The following is a 10,863-nucleotide window of genomic DNA, read 5'->3' on the forward strand; positions in this document are numbered from 1 at the left end:
AATCAGTTAATTAGATCGAATGAGCCTAGAAGAGTAAATTTAGGATATTCTTTGTCAAGCTCAATCCATTCTAGCATGAATGTACCAATTCAAATTTCTTTCTAATGGTTAAACCAATGTCGCATTAAGACTCTTCAATTTCAATTCCTATTATTATTTAATCATTCTCATGCATTAGTAAATAATAGTTTAATCACTCAGATCCAACAAAAATTCTCTTTCACAAGCAGAAATTTCAACCTAAAATACAATTATTTAACGGCCAATCAAATAAAAGAATTTACATAGAGAGATTAAAATCCAATCATTAATTATTTGATCCAAATGCTAACAAACAGTTCAATATAAATTCATAATAAGTACAACACCCTAGAATTCAAAGAATTAGCCACTCATGATTGTCAATAAAGTAAATCTAATACAGAAATTCATCATGGGAAACAAAGAAGAAAAGTAGAGAAGTAATTGATCTCCCTTCACCATCATCGTGTTACGATTTTGATCTCTTGACTGTTGTCATTAAGATCCAGATCGATCTCTAATAGTGGCTATCTTGCTTGGACGTCTCTCTTCTCCTTTTGGTCAAAATTCTCAATGAAAACTCATGCCTCATTGTGTAAATAGTGAGGGTTTTAAAAGAAATTTGTGTCAAAGCGGCGCTGCACTCGTGAGGAGCGCAGTTATCATGTGCAAAAGTTTTGGAGCGCCGTGACGCTCTAGGGTAGCACCGTGGCACTCACCAAAAGTAAGCTCTTAGGTCTAGAGCGTCGACCTTAGTGCTGACCTCACCGCAGATGCGCTCAATCTTCAACTCATAATTTTTGGCCTTGTTTCTTCACTTCTCTTTTTATAGTTGGTCCTAAAGACCATATATTTAGAAATTTGCACAAATTTTTCATCAAAATAAGCTAGAGTTGCTCTTGTGACTCGATTTCTTGAAATTGACCGATTTAACCACGTCAAATCACAAAAACTAGCATTATTAGTTTAAAACCCGAAGGTAAGAAAAGCACTTTTCAGGTTCTTGATGACGGGCATAAATGTACGTTATTATAGGCCTTTTATTTAGAATTATGAGGGCTGATAAGAAGAATATGCAGAGATTATTCTAAGAATTCATGAGAAAGTGAGCTTGCGTCGATCAGCGATGAAAATCTTGGCTAACCCACTATTATGCATTATTTTGCGTCCAAATGTCCATTTTTGTAGCTATCGCAGGAACCGATCGCATGCGGTGAATCTCACCATCACAGAGGCGATCGCATACATTCGACACATGGATGTTACGGCCATTAACCACATGCGTCCATCGCATAAAGGTTGCGGCTACAGAATAATAACCATAATAAAGGGATGAACGTAAGGGTGGTGGAATGCGATGATACTTCGGAAACCAAGCATGAACGCATACCTTGGGAGTATCAAAAGGTGATGTTGACATTTCACCTACCACGCCGTTAGTAGCAGAGATTCAAAGCAGGTCCATCACGCCATTAGCAGCAGAATGTCAGAGAAGGACCATTAATGCTATCGGCAATCGAGCTCTATAAATAGAAGCCTTAGAGCCCAAATTCAAATCATCCAAGCTTCTGCCTTAGGGCAGATCCTTGTGATCCAGACAAAAGCATGAGAAGACATTGTCTGAGAGTTCTTCATTCCTTCAACAATTCCGAGTGATGACTGGAGCTTCGCTAGAGATAGATCTCGAGAGAGACTACTCCACCACCCACCCATGGCACCACCGACAGCCTTGACACACATCTATTGAAAGCAAGATATTGCCCATCTGGCCCTCCATCTCGAGAGAGACTACTCCACCACCCATCCATGGCACCACCGGCAGCCTTGACACACATTTGATGGAAGCAAGATATTGCCCATCTGGCCCTCCATCTTTCTTCTATCTCTGTATTGTATTACATTTTGGCTTAAGACATTAATACATTTTGTGATCAATGCATTTCTTTATCTCCTTCGATTCCATCCTCATTTACCTCTGGTTTATTATCCTTTACTTTCATTGCAACAACTGAGTAAGATTGCTAGAGTATCGCATACTTAATCATGCGACATAGACATATGAAGCATGTAGCAAACCACTGAGAGGTGTGTGTTGCGCGAGTATTGTGAGAAAATCCTCTTTACTTAGTGTGAAGTTGTAGCAATGCTTGTCTATGAGTGGTTGCAATGCTTGTCTATGAGCAGAATCAGCAGCGACTAACTACCCGAGAGGGTAAGTAGTTGAACTAGGGATAGAAATAATCTTATGTCAACCATGCTTTATGTGATTACCTTGTCTTATGAGTGCATAATTCATCATTTGGGCATACTTGGGAGAGTAGTCTAAAAACCAAATCTAGGCTTGGAAGAGTCAGATTGAATCGCATAAGCAAGAATAGAGGCTTAAGAATAAGTTATGTTTGCTATTACACAGTGCTTACACCCTATAGATAGGATATGAAAGTATATGGTCACATGCATCCAGAAGTAGGATACAGTGGTATGCGGTCACTTTGTTTATGTGTGGGAGCGCATGAGCAAGAATAGAGACTTAGACATAAGTCCTATCAACACTATCGCATATGCATTGCATGCATCTTAGTCAATTGTGTATAGCATAATCGCATAACTTGCGTTGGCTGGGATTACCCTTGCGATCAAGCTTATTGATACGGTGAAGTCATCCCCTCTACCATTTTATCTATTTTTCCATACATCTTATTACTCATTAACAGTTATCGTGTCTCTAACTCTCATAGTCATACTTCCATTGCTTAATCTGTTTAGTTAGGAGTCAGAGTAGCACATAGCCCTTAAACTTCAATATTCTTTTATTCTTCGCCGCAAACACATTACCTCATAACATTTAGCTACAAGTCCCTGAGTTCGACCTTGGATCACCCCGAGAAACTTGCGATCTCGTTATACTTGGCAAGAGAGCAAGAAAACTTGTGGCAGGAATGCATGGTCATCAGATGCATATTGCATATCCCTTAGTCCAATGCATGACCAGCGACGCATGGAGAACGAACAATGAATGCATATTTATTTACTCCATTTTCCAGCATCAGTTCTTTTCAAGCTGAAAAACAAAACTTGGCCTTATCATCTTTGGTAACCGAGACTCAACTTGAGATTTTACGGTACAAATATGCTATTCCCATGGATGTGTCATTACCTTTCTTCAATCAATTGGAAATCTCCGCAGCAGTTGTCGGGGACCCTTTATGGTCCACTTAGTTTGCCAGGATAATCTGATCTCCATCAGTTTAACCTCCCCCTCCTCAAACCAGGGTCAGTGGATCTGTGCATGCTTGTTTTTGGTCATTTTCGTGAACTTTGAAACTCAATTCTTGAGCTTCGACCTTAACCTCGGCTTTTTCTTAACTTCAGTTTTTTAGGTTTGGCATGATCCTTTCACTTGTGTCTTTTGTAGGTATGGCCCCTCGTTGAGCCTTATTAATAATGATCAGCACATCCTTCACCTTACCTTCTAGATGAACTAGAGATCTGTCAGCCAATTGGAGAGTCACTGATGTAGGCACAAGTTGCCCCAAATTTAATTGTCTGAAAATTGACAGCGGCATCAAATTTATGCTGGCCCCCAAGTCACACAGGGCTTGCCCAATATAGAGTCCTCCTATGGAGCAAGGAATAGTAAAGCTCCTAGGATCGCTCATCTTCTGTGGGATTATAGATTTAGAACTTTGCGTTAATGCCACCGTGGAAAATTTCCCAGTGCCCCTCTTCTTAGTTACCATGTCCTTCAGAAACTTGGCATAGGTAGGCATTTCCTCAATCGCTTCACTGAAAGGAATGTTAACATGTAATTGCTTTAACATAGATAAGAAGCGTTGGTACTGTACCTCTTCGTTTTTCTTCATCCTTAGCCTCTGAGGGAAGAGTGATAACTGAACTTTCACGGTTCCCGTTTCATTTGACTTCGAGGTCGACGCAACCTCAGGTTCTACTGCTTCATTTTCTCTTTCTTCTTCTTGTGTTACTGCAATCTCAGGCTCAGTTGCGATGGAGGTTGTTCTACTCTGCTCCTTCTTTTCTCTCTCCACAGTCTTTCCACTATGCAATGTGATAACATCACCGAGCTCCTATTCAAACTCAATCTTTAGAATATGAAATCATGTCCAACTTCAGCCGTCCTCGGTGCTTTGCTCTTTTTAAGCACTGGTACTCCCTTATTTGATCATTTTCCCTACCGTAGCACGGTTGGTGCCGTTCAGTATCTAACCAACATTAGACCAGACATAGCCTTCATTGTCAACAAACTCAGCCAATTCCTTAAAGCTCCTACCGATGTACACTGGTCAACAGTTAAATGTGTACTTCGATATCTAGCTAGCACTCTTGATCATGGGCTCACCATCAAACCCGACTTCAATTTCAACATCACTGCCTACTCAGATGCCGACTGGGCTTCTGGTCTTGATGACAGGAAATCGACTGTTGCTTACTATATATATCTTGGCTATACTCTAATTTCCTGGTCTTTCAAAAAGCAACTAACTATGGCCAGATCGAGCACCCAGTCAGAGTACAAGGCTCTTGCTCATGCCGCTGTAGAAATCACCTGGGTGCGCAATTTGCTCTCTGAAATTGGCTTCTCCTCGACCGGTGTTCCTGTACTTAGGTGTGACAACATGGGCGCCGGAGCTTTAGCTGCCAATCCAGTTTTTCACGTGCGAACAAAGCACATCGAAATCGATGTGCACTTTGTTTGGGATCTAGTTCTTCAGGGTCAGCTACATGTCCGATATGTTCCTTCCATTGAGCAATTGATCGACTGCCTACCAAGGCTCTTCCCCACGAACGGTTTTCTTATCTTTGAGGCAAGCTCGGTCTAACTGAATTACCCTCTCGCTTGAGGGGGGATGACAAAGATGAAAAACTTACTCAGCAGGTGACGAGGCGCCACAAGGATGCTGAGCTCATTGCCACTGTGGCCGCTCTCTCTCTTTAACAAATTTTAGTTGCAACGATCGTCCTTTACCCTGCAAAAAGAAAGATTCAATTATTATTCTTTTGTCCATATTAGAGCTCTTATGTATATAAAAAGGGCATCCCACTGTATAGTGAATATGTAGAAAAATTCATATACACGAAAACAGCAAGGGAAATTAATTCCAAAAAAGCCTTTGTCATCTTCTTTCTTTCTTCTCTGGTTGATTTTTTCCTGGGTTCTGACTGTCTAGTACCACCTTTTAGCCGTTAATCTCCCCATTTTCAAAGTGCAAGCAACACTTATGCGGTAGGCTCTTCCTCCCAAATTGAAGCATTTGTTCTTCCTGAAGGTTACTCCGGAATCGGTGGTGAGGTTGAGCTCCTTACTAAAAGTTTGGAACTATGAAAAGGCGTTAAGGGTGAGCCTGTTCAAACTAAGTCTAGTTATGACAACCTGATCGCTGCCATGTCTCGCAATCTACGATCTTCACCAGGTAACCACTGTTCGTCCATTATGAAGGTTGGCCCAGGGGGTCAACCTCGACCACTTACCTAACTCTCTTGATTTTTCTCTATCTCAGATTTTCATGCAGATGTCTGTCTCCACCATGAGCTTCACTAACCGTGTTAACATCTCATGGCTTATTATGTTCCTCACGAAGAGTTTATTCAAGCTCAAAACCAAATTGCTTGTGCTAATCGCCTCTAGATGAAAAACGTGGTGAATTAAACTCAATTCGGGCTAACTGTACTCTTATCTTGGCCAAACTTGAGGAAGTTGAAGCCCTTCTTTCTAATGCTGCTTATTTGGAGGAAAAATTTAAAGAACTCGATGGCTATTCTGACCTTCAAGACCACATGGTTGAATTTGGAGTCTACTGGAGTAAGAAACGTGATGAACATCACCATCCTGAGATTAATTTTTAGTATTTACTTGATGATTTTGAGGTACTGAAAAGACCCTTATGTTTTTTACTCCGACGACTCTGATAATGGCAGTCAAATTCCATTAATTATTTAACAATTTCATAGTTTTTTATGCTTTTTTGACATCAAATTCGGATGAAATTACCAAAATGAGACCTTTGCACATGCAGATTGGTTCTTTCACTCTCCTTTCTCAATTTTTCTTATGATCTCGCTCTTCTCTCTCATTTCTCGTTGACCTCGCTCTCTGGTCTTGCTCTCCTCTCTCCCTTTTCTTGTTGATCTGGTTCTTCATTCTCGTTCTCCTCTCTCCTTCCTCGTTTGATCTGGTTATTTGGTTTCTGGCGCTCAGTCTCATTCTGCAACACAAATTAAAACGAGGGAGAGAAGAAGAAGACTCGTCAGACTGGTGGAGGAAGCTGGTCACATATGCCAGATCTGGTTGCTGCTCGCCATAGAAGAAAAGAAAAAGTGCAAAGGGAGAGAAGTTTTAAAAAGTGGGACAAAATCATTTTGGCCTTGAGAAATGAGTCTTTTAGTCAAAGATGAAAATATCTCGATATATTGAGGATATATCCATGATATATTCATAAAATCACATATTTGATAGAGATATTGGCGGGTAAGATATTTCTTTCTCCAAATTTCACATTATATCGCCGATATTAGCGATATATCTTCAATATACCTTTTTGGGCTAATATCTTCTGCAGCTCAAAAAAAATCATAGATATTTTGTGGATATATCACAGATATTTTGTGGATATATCACAGATATTTTGTAGACATATCATGGATATTTTGTCTACATGTCGTCTGATTATCCTTATAAATCACTTCTTTTTTTTTCTTTTTCAATGTGTTACCTTTTCCAATTTTCAATCCAAAACTTTCATTTCAAAGAAATTTAATTTTAAAAAACAGAAAAAAAAGACGATCATGACCACAAAGCTGGTGGAGCAGGAATTAGCTCCTCCACTGGAGAATTTCAATTCATGCATGTCACGCAAGACTCCAACCATGACTATAGAGTTGGTGGGCTATTGAAGCAATAGGAAAACCTTTCACTTGTAGAAGATCTACACATGATGATACTCACATTAATGTTGGGTCACTTGTTTCAAGTAGAGATATTCATTTAATCCGTGGAGTTAGGACCCTGAATGGGGTGGGGAATCCCTGATTAGACGGGGAATGAGGAAGGGAGCAGAAAGAAAAAAAAAATTTGTCCCGACCTCGCCCCGTCCCGATTATATATATCTAATTTTTATTGTTAAGATTTTAATGTATATATAAATATATACATATAGACAGTGAGTTACATATTATATATATATATATATATATATATATATATATATATATACAACTCTTTTATATTTGTAAACCCACTATGCACAGTGAGTTATAATCTTGATATAGTGATTTAAGTTAATTAAGTTTTTTTTATAGAAATTCAAACGGAAAAAACTTCCTTGCGGGGAATCCGATACTCGCAAATTTTTCGTGAGAAATCCTCGCCCCGATCTCCATGGAAAATTTCACAAGGATGGTAAATGAAATGAGTAATGGGGACCGGGGGGATGAATTTGGACAGTCTATATGGACATAGTCAATATATCTATAATGATAGTAACTATGGCTATTCTCATAACAACTATAGTCATTCAAATGATTATGGTTCCTATGGGTATAGTGATGGGTTTAAGACATTGATTTATACATTAGGGCAACTTTCTTTGAAAGTGATGAAAACTTAGACTTACACTTTTATATTATCATTCTTCAAATCATTCTAATTTGAGTGAAACATAGTTTGATCCAAAATATCTTCCTATTAGTAGCATTAGGGTTGGTGTTAAGACTCATGAATGACATACTTCCAATTATGTTATAAATTTGTAACATACAATAACTTGGGCACAATATTATCATTATCAAATGAATTATGCTAATGTCGAGCTAGTACCTCCTAGATCATCTTTTTTTTATTGAATCTTGTATTTGACCTTCATTTTGTATGATCTAGACTTTATTAATAAAATATTCAGTCCATAATTACTTTTTAGATCTTCACTATTATCTATTATTCCATTAACAATCATATTTGGCTTCTAATTGTTGAATTATATGCTTAAAGTAATACTATATCACTTAAACAAGTTGGTTCCAAAATTTCACTAAAAAATTTACGATATTTTTATGAATTTTCGTGATATCTATGATTCTTTTTAGAATATCCATAAATATTTAAATATTCATCGATATATTCATAAATGTGACTTACCGATATTTACAACGACAACGATATTTTTGACCTTGCTTTTAATCAATTATCTCTTATTTATGGATCAAAATCAAGCATTTTCCAAAGTGAATATTTTGGAAATTTGATTGTTCAATTTTGAAACTTAAGTATTAAGTGCACACAAATCCCAAATCGTAGGAGAAAAAGTGTAAATTTTTTAAGATTTAGAAACTCATTAGACACAACCTTAAAAATGCATCAGTCAAACTTATAATTGAACCAAAATTATTTGAATTAATAAATAAACATAATACATTAGCATTATATATATTTATTTACATTAGTTATATTTTGTTAGGTTTTCTTTTATGTTTCACGGTTTTTTATACAGTATAATAGAAACATTGATTCACCTCTGTTAAAAATAAAAGAGTAAGGAAGAGAATAACACAGTTACATGGAAACCATAGTAGAGGGAGAAAAACCATGATACACACTGACTTTTATTATTAATTATGATACACAAAGTACAAGAGAATAGGCCAAATAAATAGATTAGTGGGAAGCCCTAGGGTACACACAATTACTGAAATACCCCTAGAGTTACAAGCTATTTTTTGACACTCCCCCTTAAGTTGGGGCATAAATATCAATAAGGTCCAACTTGCTGACACAGTAATCAAAGCTTTGTCTTAGTAACCCTTTTGTGAGCACATCTGTAATTTGTTGATTTGAGGGAACATAAGGAATGCATATACTTCTGTTGTTAAGTCTTTCCTTGATGAAGTGTCGGTCGATCTCAACGTGTTTTGCTCTGTCATGCTGAACAGGATTATTTGCAATACTTATTGTTGCCTTATTGTCACAAAACAGTTTCATTGGGAACTCATTGTCCTCATGAAGATCTAACAACACTTTCATCAACCAGATTTCTTCACATATCCCTAAACTCATGGCCCGATACTCAGCTTCTGCACTACTTCTGGCCACAACTCCCTATTCCTTGCTCCTCCAGGTTACAAGATTACCCCAAACAAATGTGCAATACCTTGATGTTGATTTTCTATCAATAACTGACCCTGCCCAATCAGAATCAGTGTAGGCTTCAATGCAACGTTTATCAAACTTCTTGAACATTAACCCCTTACCTGGTGTACCTTTCAGATATCATACGATGCGTTCAACTGCTGTCATGTGTTCTTCACAAGGAGCCTACATAAATTGACTGACAACACTTACTGCATATGAAATATCAGGTCTCGTATGAGATAAGTATATCAACTTTCCAATTAACCACTAATACCTCTCTTTATTGACCGGAACACTATTACTAGTATTGTTGAGCTTTGAATTATATTCAACTGGGGTGTCAGCAGATTTGCACCCAGTCATTCATGTTTCCGTTAGAAGATCAATCGTGTATTTCCATTGAGACATTGAGATTCTGTCCCTAGACCGAGCTACTTCCATTCCGAGAAAGTATCTTCTTCCCAAGGTCTTTAATTTCAAACTCTTTGGCCATCTTTGCTTTGAGTTTCACAATTTCATCATCATCATCACCGAAGAGCACAATATCGTCAACGTACACAATGAGAACTGCTACCTTCCTTGAAGTTGACTTCTTTGTAAAAAGTGTGTGATTTGAGTGCCCTTGGGTATACCCTTGCCCTTTGACAAAGGTGGCAAATCTATCAAACCAGGATCTCGAAGACTGTTTTAGCCCATATAGCGACTTTCTCAGCCGGCAGACTCGCTGTTTGAACTGATCTTCAAATCTGAAAGGAGGATTCATGTAGACTTCCTCCTCAAGTTCTCCATTGAGAAAGGCATTCTTTACATCCAGTTAATGCAGAGGCCAATCTCTGTTAACTGCAACTGATAATAATACTCGGATAGTATTGAATTTAGCTACGGGAGAGAATGTCTTGGAGTAATCTACCCCAAAGGTTTGAGTAAACCCTTTGGCAACTAACCTAGCCTTGTACCGATCAACAGTCCCTTCTGACTTGTACTTTATAGTGAAAACCCATTTGCACCCAACTCTCTTGTGCCCTTTAGGTAGGATCACCTGGTCCCACGTTCCATTTTTCTCCAGAGCTCTCATCTCCTCTATAACAGCAGCCTTCCAAACTTCAGTTCCTATTGCTTCTTGTATGTTATTTGGTATCACCCTTGCATCTAAACTAATGGTAAAGGCCCTAAATTCAGATGACAGATTACTGTATGTCATGTAACTATGCATAGGGTACCTTGTACATGACTGAATACCTTTCCTCAGGGCTATTGGAAGATCAAGAGAAGCATCATACTCCTTCAAACTGTCAGAATTTTTACTGTGATCACTAGTCTCCTCTTTCTGTTTCTCATCTTCAGAAATCACCACCTTTTCTCCATTATCTCTAGTATCACTCACATTTTCTAGAGCTATGTCTGAATCGTCATTCACTGTCGTCTTCCCATTTGCTATAGTGGTGATGTCAGCACCTTTTCCTCCTTTTTCCTCTCTACACTCGTTAGTACAAGTATCAATCTCATTAATTTTAGGAATACATGTACCTGATGTAGGGTTTGACTCATGGACCGGAGCCGGAGATGCAACAGGTGACGTTGCTTCCTTCTTGAGATTCTTCCTATAGTATGTTATCCATGGGACTTGATTGTTAAGGAGGATAGGATCGACATGTTCAGGAATAGGAGATGACTCTAAGGGAACTATATATGTGGACCAGTTA

At 38.3% G+C, this 10,863-nt stretch overlaps 1 long non-coding RNA gene and 1 pseudogene across 1 annotated transcript; both read left to right on the top strand.

Moving 5' to 3' along the window:
* Window positions 1–4,130: 4,130 nt before the first annotated feature.
* Window positions 4,131–4,859, top strand: LOC120077300 (secreted RxLR effector protein 161 pseudogene; annotated as a pseudogene).
* Window positions 4,860–5,028: 169 nt separating this feature from the next.
* LOC120078353 (uncharacterized) lies at window positions 5,029–5,980 on the top strand. The gene is made up of 2 exons (XR_005481990.2): window positions 5,029–5,450; window positions 5,538–5,980. It is a non-coding gene; the product is annotated as an uncharacterized LOC120078353 (long non-coding RNA).
* The last annotated feature ends 4,883 nt before the right edge of the window (window positions 5,981–10,863 follow it).

This window comes from Benincasa hispida, chromosome 5, assembly GCF_027475165.1.
Source record: "Benincasa hispida cultivar pf3 chromosome 5, pf3_genome.v1.1, whole genome shotgun sequence".
Lineage (NCBI taxonomy): Eukaryota > Viridiplantae > Streptophyta > Magnoliopsida > Cucurbitales > Cucurbitaceae > Benincasa > Benincasa hispida.